General features: G+C 46.6%; 1 long non-coding RNA gene across 1 annotated transcript; it reads right to left on the reverse strand.

Annotated features, from left to right (window-relative positions):
- Positions 1-1580: 1580 nt before the first annotated feature.
- LOC131383388 (uncharacterized) lies at positions 1581-5238 on the reverse strand. Its single transcript, XR_009213378.1, has 3 exons — positions 4421-5238; positions 3031-3161; positions 1581-2487 (listed from the first exon to the last, which is right to left on the reverse strand). It is a non-coding gene; the product is annotated as an uncharacterized LOC131383388 (long non-coding RNA).
- Between the last annotated feature and the right edge of the window lie 8813 nt (positions 5239-14051).

Raw genomic sequence — 14051 nt, forward strand, 5'->3', positions numbered from 1 at the left:
TAATCTTTACATTTTGGTTGCTGCAGCCAGAAGAGGAATCCTCCCCCATTGTCATCCTACCTTTAAGGCATCTAGCATTTTGCCTGGAAATCACCAACCTGATTATTGACCATCCAGAGACCTCCTGCCCTTGTGGGGTCACTCCCCAAACCTCAGCATTTTAAGAGGCTTTAAGAACTCACAAGCATCCTCTGATAAAGTGGCTTATAATTTGCACAAAGCCTGCATGGAAAGTGGTAGAGGAGAGGTCTGAGGGAAGTCACATGAATCCTGTGAGAGGCCGTGTAGGCATTCATGAGACAGAATCACTTCTTTTGTGTTAACCACGAAGAGCACTTAGCAGGCTTTGCGCAGAAGCTGTCCTGGGCTGTGGTGAGAGCTGTCTCTCATGGCCCCATCATCAGCACTTAGGTGACGGGGAGGGGCACTGTCCAGGGCTGCAGGGGGCAGCTGTGATGGGGACCTAGGTGTGCTCATCTTTAGTGGTTCTGACGGTGTGAGAGGCTATTCCAGCCATGGACACAGGGCTATGGGATCTGGCTTTGATGCTGCCGTCTCTGGACAGGAACTCCAGGCAGGAGGCCTCTACCCAAAATACTATGGCCAGGGAAACCAAACAGCATGTTATCTTCTGCGGGCGTGCAAAGCATTCTGGAAACCAGCCTGAAACGCGTGCCTGAGGCCTGTGGCTTGATGGGTCCTCCTGGCTCCTGTGATCTTCCCTGGCTGGATGCACAGGGCAGATGAGGGTCCTCACGTTTTTGACAGTGGAGTGGAGAGAGCTGGCCAGGCCCACCCAGGGGTCACCACATGGAGCAGGATGGAAGGTAAAAAACAGGAAGATAAAAAACAGGAAGAAGAAGGAAGGTGAAAAACAGAGACCTTCGAACACCCACGGGCCCTGCTCACTGATACCTGTGGACTGATGGTGACTGGACTCAGCTGGTACCTCGCTCCTTCATAGAAGACCCGCAGGAGGGAGGAGTAGGTCCCCTCCACCAGGGCCCAGGGCAGCCAGAGGCCTGCACCTTCAACCCCCTAGCCATAAAAAGTAGCATTTGCTGGGAAGTGGAGGAGGGAGAAGGAGAGGGAGGGACTGATTAAAGTATACAAAATTACAGCTGGACAGGAGGAATAATTTCTAGTGCTCTGTAGCACTGTAGGGTGGGATTTTGAATGTTTCCAACCCAAACACATGATCACTATTTGAGGTGATGGGTAAGCTAATTACCCTGACTTGATCACTATGCACAGTATGCATCAAAACTCACTCAATATACCCCATAGACGTGTACAATTATTAGGTATCAGTTTTTAAACATGTTTTTCAAATGTTTTTTAAAATCCTTGGGGTGGGAGGAGTGGGGGCAAGGGGAGGGAGAGCATTAGGACAAATACCTAATGCATGCAGGGCTTAAAACCTAGGTAACAGGTTGATAAGTGCAGCAAACCATGATGGCGCATGTATATCTATGTAACAAACTTGCATGTCTGCACATGTATCCCAGAACTTAAAAAAAAAAAATTCCTTGGGGGAAAGGATGCATATATTTTCAAGAAGCATGGGTGAATGTATTATAAATTAATTTAAAAGTCAGTGGCTTCTGAGTTATGACTTAGTAAGTATAGAGTTTCAGTTTTCCCAGAGGTCAAGAGCTGTGGAGCTGGAAGGTGGTGCTGGCTGCTTGGCATCATGAGAGGGGGTAATAACGCTGAGCTGCGCACCTGAGAATGGTTAGGATCGTAAGTTTCATGTGTATGTTGCCACAATTTAAAAAACTAAAAAAAAAAAATCAGTGGATCTTCCCCTACCTAAGAGATTTGTGAAGACTTGTCTCGAGGGAGGAATCTGGGCTTTCTAACCCCAGGTGTCCTCTGGGCATTGGCTTCTCCCTAAGCCCCAAAGTTCCCTTCCCCGTGACCTCTAGGGTGAGAGCCTGAAAGAGTGGTTGGACAGCTGGTCCAATTCATTCAGGTAAAGGACTTCATTCGCTTTAAATGTCAACTCTCTTTGCTTTGATGACTAAGTCCACCTTTTTGGGTAGCCTGCTTTTGTAGAGCTCATTTTTTGTTCTCAAGCTCCCTGAGTACTATGCACTTTGTGAGCCAAATCATTAAAATATGACATTTGTTTTTTGTTTTTTCTTTTGGCCACAAGTAAATACACGTTTAAGCAATAGCTTCCTACAGCTCTTGAATTATGCAATATAAAAATGCCAGTGTGTTTTAATTTTAGTTTTCTAGGTCATGTAATTGGAAAATGATTTCAATGAAAACAATGAAAAAAATGTAATATATCTTTTAATCTGTGAAACAAGAATGAGAAAGTTATTTCTCATCTCACTCTCCAAAAGTCCCAGGGCCTTGTACCTCTCTGTGCCCTGGGCTGGCCTCACTGCCGGTCAGTCCTGCTTCCTCGCCTGTTGCTGAGCTTCCCCATGCCTGGCCCCGCCCATTCAGACTGGATTTGTCCAGATTCTCCCAGCACTGTAGAAAAAACAATCGCTCATATTTAACGAGTTCTTTTGTGTGTGCCAGACAGGGTTCTAAGGGTTCTACGTACACTAACACACATAAGCCTTGTGAGTGACTGGGGCTACAGAGGGGCACCACCATGCCCAGCTACTTTTTAATTTTTACTTTTGTAGAGATGGTGTCTGGCTCTATTGCCCAGGGTAGTCTAGAACTCCTGGCCTCAAGCAATCCTCCACTGCAATTACAGCTGAGAGCCGCTGGTTCCAGCCTATTTGTAATCCATATTTCATAGATGTGATGCTCAGGCACGGAGAAGTTAAGCAGCTTGCTGGGGGCCACACAGCCAGTGTGACTCCAGCCTCCCCACTTTTCATTTGGATGTTATACTTCACACCTTCGGAGAGCTGCCCTCCCTGCCTTGGCAGACCTCACGCCTTCCTCTGCTGGGTAGACTCCACCCCTTCTGCAAGAACTTTCACATCGCTTGCTCTATTCGAGTCTCCCCTGTAGGCTTGGGCCGGCGGCTTCCCTGTACCTCCAAGTTCTCGCACTCACCTCTTGGCGCTGGAACCTCGACGTTCACCTCCATCCCCGTTCCTGTGGACCTGCTGAGGCTCCTGCTTTCCACTGTTTGCATTCTAAGCATCTAGCACAGGCTAGGCATGCAGGAGCTCAAGAAGTATTTGCTGAAAGCATGAAAGAGTGGCTTGCGTAGTACAAGCCCTGGCAGCAGGTGTGGGGCAGGGAGGGGGACCTGTTTTTCATGGGTGCTCAGGGCAGTGGCTCTTGTGCCTGAGCTGCCTGGGCCCCCATAAGCCGGGCCTCCCTGAGCTCCCCACCCTCTGTGCTGTCTGTGGTCCCTCCTGCCCACCACTGCTTTAGGCACTTCTCTTGGCTATTTCGAAAACATGGGCAGAAAGCGGATCACAGGAAATTATAGAAGACCAGCCCCGAGCAGGGTGCGGGGCTGAGGGTGGACTCCAAGTGAGGAACAGTCTTTATCATGAAGCCCTCACAAAAGTCAGGGTCTGGGTGTGCAAGTGGGCACAGGCTGTGCAGTCCTTGAGCGGCTCAGCCTCTCCTCTCAGAGGTGGTATCCTGACGTGACAGTCTGGAAAGCCCTGCACAGAACCCCAGTCCCTCTCTCACTGAACACAGCTGGAGCTCTTAGGGGCTCATGAGCGCCCTGCCGTGCAGACCCTGTTCCAGATCGCAGTGCTGCATGCCTGCCAGGGCACCTGCTGTGCTGTGAGGGCCATCCTGATGGCCCTGAGGCTCCCAGGTGTCCCCACAGCCATGGCCCAGCACCCTCTGGCCACATCAGTTATGGCCTCTATGTCCAGCTGCTGGCCACTGTGTCTGGCTGCTGGCCTGGGCAGTGGCCACGGCTCTTAGTCACCGCTTGCACAAGTTCTGCTGGTTCTGCTTAGTCCAGCCCTCCTGCGCCTGGCCCTTTGCGGTTGCTTTCTTTCCAGGCCCCTCCAGTGCATCTAAACCTCTCTGCTGTCCGAAGGGCCTGGCTGTGGTCTCTGGGGGCTTGTGGGGAGATTGCTTGCTTCCTCAGTCCATGACTTGATACCTCAACTATGCAATTGAGAATTATTTGTGTTTCGTGTGGTTGTTTCGGCTGTATCACGTTGCAAGCTCACATATAATTTGTTGGCCGTTTTCATTCCCCTGAGGTCTCTTTCAGTGTTTGTATTTTCCAAATACTTTATCTCCTTGCCATTAATAACTATGTTTGGGATTCTTGTCCTCCTTGGTGTAATAGCTTGCATTTTTTCCACATTGGACCTCCCTTTATTTACTGCCATTCATTATCGCCTTTTGCTATTTACATCATCTTCTCCTCCTGAGTGGGAGTCTGATTTAGTTTCAGCTAATGGACAACCACCCACCCCAGGCTCCTCCAAGGGGAGGTAATGTCAGAGGGAATTAACCCTACCATGGGGCTGACAGCAATCAGTCTTCTCCTGGCTGAGACAGGGCTGTTCCTCCAGGTCCTGCCCACCACAACCCATCACTGAAGCTGATGGAAGGACTTGGAGATAGGATCTGTGATGAAAACGTGAAATAACTGGGGCTGCTTCACTTGGAATGCCCTGTGTTCTTCTTGTGGGTGAGAAGTTGTTACATCACAGTGGAAGACTAATTCTATTTCCCATATCTTTTACAGGATGTAAATCGGTTAATACTAGAGTAAGGGGTGGCATTTAGATTTGAGAAAAAGCTTCCCAATAATTATCTAGAGGCATGAGACAGGGACAAAGGAAGGTTTCCTGCGTTGGGAAAGGGGAGTTCTCTTCCTGCAAGATCTTCAACAATAAAACAGGGATTCTTCTATCCAGAAGGGCCTAAATCTTCACCCCTTATAAAATGGGATTCTTAATGCCTTTAGACTCTCTCAATATTTTCTGGCTTTGATTCCAGCCCTTTGGACATTGTTCTCAATATTATGCTTTCCTTCTACTCGATGCTAACCATTTATCTCAGTATCTTTAGAGTCATTTTGATATAAGAACAAACGAGTCTCAATAGGTTTACAACAGGCATTTTAAAATAAGGAACCTTCTTTGATCTTCACACATCTCATGTCAGACATCGAAGATGGTTTGCTTGTGTCTGCCATCTTGGGGTCTCATGTCCCACATGAAACTGAGAGCTTCAGTTGCTTCAGCCTGAGAGTCAGTAACTCCAGGGAAGGATCTCAGCTGTGGGACAATGGGAACTAAATCCCTACACTGCTGGTTCTTCCTAAATACTGCACCCCAATGTCCAATAACCATGACAGTTAGTGCAGAAAAAGTGGAGAACACAGATTATGTGTGCCTGAAACAGATTACGTGCTCAACACATACACTGGTGGCTTATGGTGATAACACAATGATGGAAATGATCCTAAGGCAGCTATTTTTCCTCTCTGTCTCCATATAGACATATTTATGTTTATATTCAGGACTTAATTATATATAAATGCATACCTCAGAGATATTGCAGATTCCATTCCAGACCACTGTAATAAAGTTAATATTGAAATAAAGTGATTCACACAAGTTTTTTGGTTTCCCAGTGCCAAGAAAAGTTATGTTTACAATATACTGTAGTCTAACAAGTGTGCGACGGCATTATGTCTTTAAAAAAGTACGTACCTTAATTAACAGTTTATCGCTTAAAATGCTAATAATCATCTAAGCCTTTAGAAAGTCGTAATCTTTTTGCTGTTGGAGGGTCTCACCTTGATGTTGATACGGGTGGTGGTGGTGGTTGCTGAAGCCTGGGGTGGCTGTAGCAATTTGTTAAAATATGACAACAATGGCCAGGCACAGTGGCTCACGCCTATAATCCCAGCACCTTTGGGAGGCCGAGGCAGGCAGATCACTTTGAGGTCAGGAGCTCGAGACCAGCCTGGCCAATGTGGTGAAACCCCATCTGTACTAAAAATACAAAAATTAGCCAGGCGTGGTGGCACGTACCTGTAATCCTAGCTATTCGGGAGCCTGAGGCAGGAGAATCGCTTGAACCCAGGAGGCAGAGGTTGCAGTGAGCTGAGATCGCGCCATTGTGCTCCAGCCTAGGCAACAGGGTGAGACTCCATCTCAAAAAAAAAAAACCACAACCAGAACTTCTTCCAAAATTGGAGTCAATGCTCTCAAACTCTGCTGCTGCTTCATGAACTAAGTTTATGAAGTATCCTAAATCCTTTGCTGTTCTTTCAACAATGTTCACAACATCTTCATTGGACTAGACTCCATCTTAAGAAACCACTTTCTTTGCTCATTCATAAGAAGTGACTCCTCATTCATTCAAGTTTGATCATTAGACGGCAGCAATTGCATCACATCTACAAGCTCCACTTCTCATTCTAGTTCTCTGACTATTTTCACCACATCTGCAGTTATTTCCTCCACTGAAGTCTTGAACTCCTTAAAGTCATCCGTGAGGGTTGGAACCAGCTTCTTCCAAACTCCTGTTAGTGTTGATATTTTGACCTCCTCCCATGAATCACAAATGCTCTTAAGGACATGTAGAATGGTGAATCCTTTCCAGAAGGTTTTCAATTTACTTTGCTCAGATCCATCAGAGGAATCACTGCCTATGGAAGCTATGGCCTTACAAAATGTATTTCTTAAGTAATAAGACTTGAAAGTCAAAATTATTCCTTGATTCATGAGCTGCAGAATGGATGCTGTGTTAGCAGGCAGGAAACAATATTCATCTCCTTGTACACCTCCATCAGAGCTCTTGGGTGATCAGGTGCATTGTCAGTGAGCAGTAGTAATTTGAAAGGAATCTTTCATTCTGAGCAATAGGTCTTAGCAGTGGGCTTAACATATTCAGTAAACCATGATGCAAAAATATATGCTGTCATCCAGGCTTTGTTTTTCCAGCTCTAGAACACAGGCAGAGCAGATTTGGTATAATTCCTAAGGGCCCTAGGATTTTCAGAATGGTAATTGAGTATTGGTTTCAGTTTAAGGTCACCAGCTTCATAAGCCTCTAACAAGAGAGTCAGCCTGTCCTTTGAATCTTTGAAGCCAGGCATTGACTTCTCTCTAGCTAAGAAAGTCCTAGCTGGGGCCAGGCACGGTGGCTCACGCCTGTAATCCCAGCACTTTGGGAGGCCGAGGCAGGCAGATCACGAGGTCAGGAGATCAAGACCATCCTGGCCAATATGGTGAAACCCCGTCTCTACCATAAATACAAAAAAATTAGCCAGGCATGGCAGTGCGCACCTGTAGTTCCAGCTATTTGGGAGGCTGAGGCAGGAGAATTGCTTGAACCCAGGAGGCAGAGGCTGCAGTGAGCTAAGATTGTGCCACTGCACTCCAGCCTAGTGACGGAGCGAGACTGCGTCTCAAAGAAAAAGTCCTAGCTGGCATCTTCTTCCAATAGAAGGCTGTTTTTATCTACATTGAAAATCTGTTGTTTCATGAAGCCACCTGCATCAATGCTCTTAGCTAGATCTTCTGGAAAACTTGCTGCAGCTTCGACATCAGCACTTTTTCGCTGCTTCACCTTGTACTTTTGTGTTAATAGAGCCAGGCTCTTTCCTTAAATCCCATGAACCAACATCTGTGAGCTTCACATTTTCTTCTTCAGCTTTCTCATATCTCTGAGCCTTGACAGAATTGAAAAGAATTAGAGCTTTGCTCTGGGTTAGGCTTTGGCTTAAGGGACTGCTGTGGCTGGTTTGATCTTCTCTCCAGACCACTCACACTTTCTCCATATCAGCAATCAGCTTGTTTCTCTTTCTTATCATTTGTGTGTTCACTGGAGTAGCACTTTTAATTTCCTTCAGGGTCTTTTCCTTGCATTCACAACTTGGCTAATTCTTTCTCAAGGGGTCAAGCTTTTGTTCGATTTCAGCTTTTGACAAGCCTTCCTCACTAAGTTTAATCATTTCTAGTTTTTTTATTTAAAGTGAGAGACATGTAACTCTTCCTTTCACTCAAACACTTAGAAGGACAATATAGGGTTATTAAATGGCATAATTTCAATATTGTTGTGTCTCAGGGAAAAGGGAGGCCTGAGGAGAGGGAGGGAGGCCTGAGGAGAGGGAGAGAGACAGGTAATAGCTGGTCCATGGAGCAATCAGGATACACACACCATTTGTTGCTTAAGTTCACCATCTTATATGGGGTTAGTTCATGGTGCTCCAAAATAGTTACAATAGTAACATCAAAGATTACTGATCACCTTAACAGGTGCAATATCAAGGCTAGGAGTTTGAGGCTACTGTGAGCCATGGTTACACCATTGCACTCCAGCCTGGACAAACTTGAAAGATCCCATCTCTACAAAAAGATAAGAAAATTGGCTGAGTATGGTGGCACACACCTATGGTCTCAGCTCCCTGGGACTCCAATGTAGGAAGATTGCTTGAGCCCAGGAGTTCAAGGCTGCAGTAAGCTATAATCACACCACTGGACTCCAGCCTGGGCCAGAGATTGAGACTCTGTCTCTAAAAAACAAACAAACAGAAACAGATATAATGTTAATAATGAAAAAGTTTAAAACATTGTAAAAATTGCTAAAATGTGGCACAGAGACATGAAGTGAGCCCACACTGTTGGAAAAACAGCGCTGATGGACTTGCTTGATGCAGGGTCATCACAAACCTTCAATTTATAAAACATGCAATAGCTGCAAAGCGCAATAAAAGCGAGGTGTGGCCGTCAGGTTCGTCCCAACCCAGGTTTGTTCTATGCAGCCAGAACACCTTACCCTACCCCCACCCCCACGGACGCCCATAGAGTTGGGTGGATTTTCCACCCCAGTGCTGTGAAAACAGAAAATCCACCCCATTCACTTCTGGCCTTTTTATTTTTGAGAAAGAATGCTCTGCAGCATTGTAGCTCTGAGAAAGAGGGAGGATTCCAGTGTTCCCATGACTCAACGTCGAGGGTTCCCATTTCCATGCCTTTCTCCTTCCACTGCTGCTCCCAGCTCCCACCTCCTGAGCTGGGCATCAGGAATCTTTTGTGTGTAAAGCACAAGAAGGACCCAGCCCAACCACAAGTGACCGGCTGGCTTTCCTGAGATTCCCTGGGCCTCCGGGCCAGTGCATTGCCAATGCCGTGGGGTCTTCAGTCCGGGGGGGCTCTCCAGCCTTCCCGATGCCTCTGTCGGGTGCTTCTGCTGTATTTAGAAAAGCATTTGGTTCCTCTGATTAGGTAATGTCTGGTAACGTTCCCAAGGAAGGTTTCATTCACATTTTCAAGTTAAGGTGAACTGAGATGCTTTAAACTCAGTGAAGCCAGAGGACTTGGGGCCCAATTCTGTCCTCGGGCAGGGGTGTGAGGGAGCTCCCGTGGGCAGGCTGTCCAGCATCAGTTTAGACCCCGTCCCAGTAAGCACGATGAGCGCTGTGAAATGAGAAGGGCAGACTGGGCTGAGGGAGGGAAGAGAAAGAGGTAGGAAGGAAAGAATGTCTCAGCCCGCACTGCCCCTGGGCGGAGGCGCACGGTGCACCCCAGCCACTCTGTCCGCCAGCTCCTCCTTCTCTGGCAGTCCCCTGATCTCCCACTCAAATGAAGATCTGCTCTCCCTCTGAGCAGGCAGGCCTGATGCTTCCAGCCCGCTGAGGGGAGGCCCGGCGTCTCGCGCTAGAGGGGCCCATGACGCGATGGGTGGGGCCCCATTTGAAATGAAAACATGGGGTTCCTGTTTAAAAGAGTATTAAGAGCTCCGAGGGTGACGGCAGGCCGAGCGAGAGCCTAGAGGTGCTCTGAGCACAGGCCGTATGCCACTCCCTGCCGCACAGCCTGAGCCGCCCCAACCCCCGGGAGAGGCAGGTTTGTCAGCACTCGGCCTGGACTGAATCGGGATTAAATTGCGCTCTGCAGCACAGAGGCCCGGGTCAGGCGCCCGTGGGGGCACAGGCCTGCACCTGCTGCTGATCTGCACTTCGAGAGCGGGCGGGCGCGGCCTTGCCAGAGGGCTCTGGGTTTGAATGAGGAAGCAGTGCGGCCGGGCGGCCTCTGCAGGAGAAGGTGCTGGCGGCAGGGAGGGGCGCGGAGGCGGCCCAGCAGCTGGCAGGGACCTCACGGGAATGTCGGCCGAAAGCCCTCCAAGAGGCCACAACAGGGAGGAAATTTTCCCTCTGCCCACCTCACGCCAAGATGGCTGGTGTCGGATGAATGCCCCGGGGTCACCTGCTGAAAAGAAAAAACCCAATGCCCAGTCTAATCGCGCGCGCAGGGGCTCCAGGCCCTCCCGAACCCTGGCAGCCCCGCAGCGCCCTTTGTGCCCACGGCGTGTGGAGCGCGGAGTCTCCGGGAACAGCCCCGCATTAGGCAATCCGGGCTATTTCTGAGGCGAAGGCTGTGGCCGGCGAGGTGCTGGCTGTCTCTGAGCCGGCGCTCCAAGGCCGACACCCCTACCTGGAGAGGGCCCTGGGCGCCCACCGGCTGGGGACCCGGCGGGCAAGGCTCACAGGAATTCCCGCCCAGGCCCTGCTGGAGGGGGCTCAGGAGCCAAGCCCGCGAGTGTCCCCTGCTGACTTTCCCTGGATGCCTCCCCAGGTGGTCCTGCCACCACAACAATCAAATGAAAACTCGAACAAAAACACCAAACCCCTTTTATTTCCTGCAAGCATTAGCGCAGGTCTTTCCAAAAGGCTTGGCCTGCGATCCTGTAGGCATGGAGGCCCAGGGGTGCGATCTCAGCCGGCGGGGCCCCTCCTAGGGGCCTGCCCTTTCCTTACCCTCCAGCCAGTGTCTCCTGACCCCCGCTCAACAAATTCCCAAGTCGGCCGCCAAATTGCACAATGTCATATGTCCATTCCTTCATCATCTTCCCTATTAGGCACATCCTATGTCCTCTCTTAATATACATTAAGGCCAGGCGCGGTGGCTCACGCCTGTAATCCCAGCACCTCTGGGAGGCCGAGGCGGGCGGATCACGAGGTCAGGAGACCGAGACCATCGTGGCTAACACGGTGAAACCCATCTCTACTAAAAATACAAAAAATTAGCCGGGCATGGTGGCGGGCGCCTGTAGTCCCAGCTACTCGGGAGGCTGAGGCAGGAGAATGGCGTGAATCCGAGAGGCGGAGCTTGCAGTGAGCCGAGATTGCGCCACTGCACTCCAGCCTGGATGACAGAGCGAGACTCCGTCTCAAAAAAAAAAAAAAATTATATATATATATATACACATACACACACATTAAACATATGGGAAAGAGATACCTAGAAAATCACACCTGAGATAAAATAGATAGTAACATTTTTCCATAGTTGTTTTCGAGGTGTTTTTTTAATAAAAACATTACTATTTCAGCCACTCCCCACCTCAACCCTCAACCCTTTACCCTACCTTTTTCTTGGCAACTAAATCTATCCACCATCTCAGTAGCTTCTTTTTTCTTTTTCTCATCAATAATGATACCAATCCTTTTTTGGTTATGTCCTTTGTAAATATCTTCTCCCTGTTTGTGGCTTAACTTATTAATTGATACATGGTGACTCTTTTGATAGACAAGTATTAAATTTGAATGTAGTCAAAAATGTGTTCATTTCTCATAAACCGTTCATAAGCAGTTTATGTTTTTAAAGTCACATTAAAGAAAGCTTTCTCTACCCAAGGCCAAAAAAGATATTCTCCTCTATTTTATTCTAAAAGTTTTAAGCTTTGCTTTGAACATTTAGATCTTTAATTCACAAGGAATTTATTTTTGTGCATGGTGTGAGCTAGACCTCCAATTTTATTTAAAACGTTCACATAGAAACCAACTGTCCCAAGGCCCACTGATCTGCGGTGCTGCCTGTCGCATGTCAAGCTTTCACGTATGGAAGGCTGGTGTCTGCACTCTACGTTATATTCTTTGTCTGTTGTGCAAATATCAGAGGCTTTTGAACCAGAGCAACTTTATCTTGAATAGGAGCTGGGTAAAATGAGGCTGAGATCTACCGGGCTGCATTCCCAGACAGTTAAGGCATTCTAAGTCACAGAATGACCTAGGAGGTCAGTACAAGATATAGGTCATAACGACCTTGCTGATAAAAACAGTTTGCAGTAAAGAAACCAGGTAAAATCCACCAGAACCAAGATGGCGACAAGAGTGACCTCTGGTCATCCTCACTGCTACACTCACGCCAGCGCCATGAGAGTTTACAAACGCCATTGCAACGTCAGGAAGTTACCCTATATGGCCTAAAAAGGGGAGGCATAAATAATCCACCTCTTGTTTAGCATATAATCAAGAAATAACCATAAAAATGGGCAACCAGCAGCCCTGAGGGCTGCTTTCTATGTAGTAGCCATTCTTTTATTCCTTTACTTTCCTAATAAACTTGCGTTCACTTTACGGACTCGCCCTGAATTCTTTCTTGTGCAAGACCCACTTTCTTAGGGTCTGGATCAGGACCCCTTTCTGGTAACACTAACACTGTACTGTCATAATTATTTCCTTTCTCTAGTGTCTTGATATCTAATAAGTGCTTTACCTTGTTCATCTTCAGGAATGTGTTGGCTCTTCCTGACACTTCGCACTTTCAGAAAAACTTTAGAACATCAAGTTCAGTTTTAAAATGATGAGGGTTTTTATTGAAGCTGTATTGCATTTATCGTGAGAAGTATATTAAAATCTCTCACTGTAAGGATAAATTAATAAATTTCACTGGATAATTCTGTCCATACTGTATGTTGAAATAACCAAAAGGATGAGAATCTAGTTTTAAAGAGTTTATTTAAGCAAAAAGCTTGAAATAGTCGTCCAGGAAACACAGACTCCAAACACATAGGGTCACGCTCCTAAGTTAAAAGTTAAGTTCTTGCTTATACAGGAAGAAGACAAAGAAATTTAACAGGATTACTTTTTCCATCAAGGCTGGTTTAAGAGGTACAACAAATTAATTAGTTACAGTTTGTTTTCTTTTCCGCAGGGCTTATTTTATTTTTAACAGCTAGTTTTCATTCCTTTGACAATTTAAAAGAGTATATTTTATGTCAATCTTAAAACAGCATGATGGTCATGAAATCTACATGTGAGAAAGTTAAGGGGGAGGTTAGTCTATCATGGAGATCAACAGTGGAGATGGAGGAGGTCTTCCCCAGCACTCATCGGTCATTTGCAACATTTTGCCTGCAGGTAAGGAAGAAAGCTTAATCAGAGAAACAGAGGTTACAGCTGCGTTAGTTACACCTGGCTATCATGTGATTTGGGTTCATAATTACATTCCTTTAAAGGGGCTCAAAATAATCTAGAGTTCCAAGAGTGTAGATTTTGAATTATTTATTTTCACAATATTTGGTCCATATTTCATTTGTTCACTTATGTATTTGAGCCTATACCATCAGGATCACATACTGCTATATTTTCCTGTTGTATCCTTGTCGTTATACATTGACCTTTCTTTATCAACTCTAATAAAGATGTGTTGCCTTAAGTTCATTTGGTCTGATGTTAATGTAGCTATTACAGCTTTCTGTTCTAGATCAGCATTTGCCTGGATATTTTTTCCCAACTGTTTAATCTTTCCTTTTTTTGTTCTAGGTGTAGGTATGTCTCTTATAAACCTCCAAAACCAGAGCCAGATTTTGTTTTTTATTTAATCTGTCTTTGCATTTGAATGTTGAGATTAGATAATTTACTGTAACTATGATTATTGAGATATTAATGATGTGATTTTATACTTTCTATTTACCATCTTCTTTCTTTTTCTTCTCTCCTTTCCTGCCTTCTTTTGGATTTTTACGTTTTCTTTATTCCAACTATTTCCCTCTAGTGGTTTGGAAGTTTATACAGTCTGGTTTTTTTTTTTTTTTTTTTTTTTTGAGACGGAGTCTAGCTCTATCCCCCAGGCTGGAGTGCAGTATCCTGATCTTGGCTCACTGCAAGCTCTGCCTCCTGGGTTCACACCATTCTCCTGCCTCAGCCTCCCAAGTAGCTGGGACTACAGGCACCCACCACCACGCCCGGCTAATTTTTTGTATTTTTAGTAGAGACAAGGTTTCATCGTGTTAGCCAGGATAGTCTCAATCTCCTGACCTCATGGTCCGCCCGCCTCAGCCTCCCAAAGTGCTGGGATTACAGGCTTGAGCCACCATGCCCGGCCCAGTTAATTTTTTAAAAC

Source organism: Hylobates moloch, unplaced genomic scaffold (genome assembly GCF_009828535.3).
Source record: "Hylobates moloch isolate HMO894 unplaced genomic scaffold, HMol_V3 SCAFFOLD_4, whole genome shotgun sequence".
Taxonomy (NCBI): Eukaryota; Metazoa; Chordata; class Mammalia; order Primates; family Hylobatidae; genus Hylobates; species Hylobates moloch.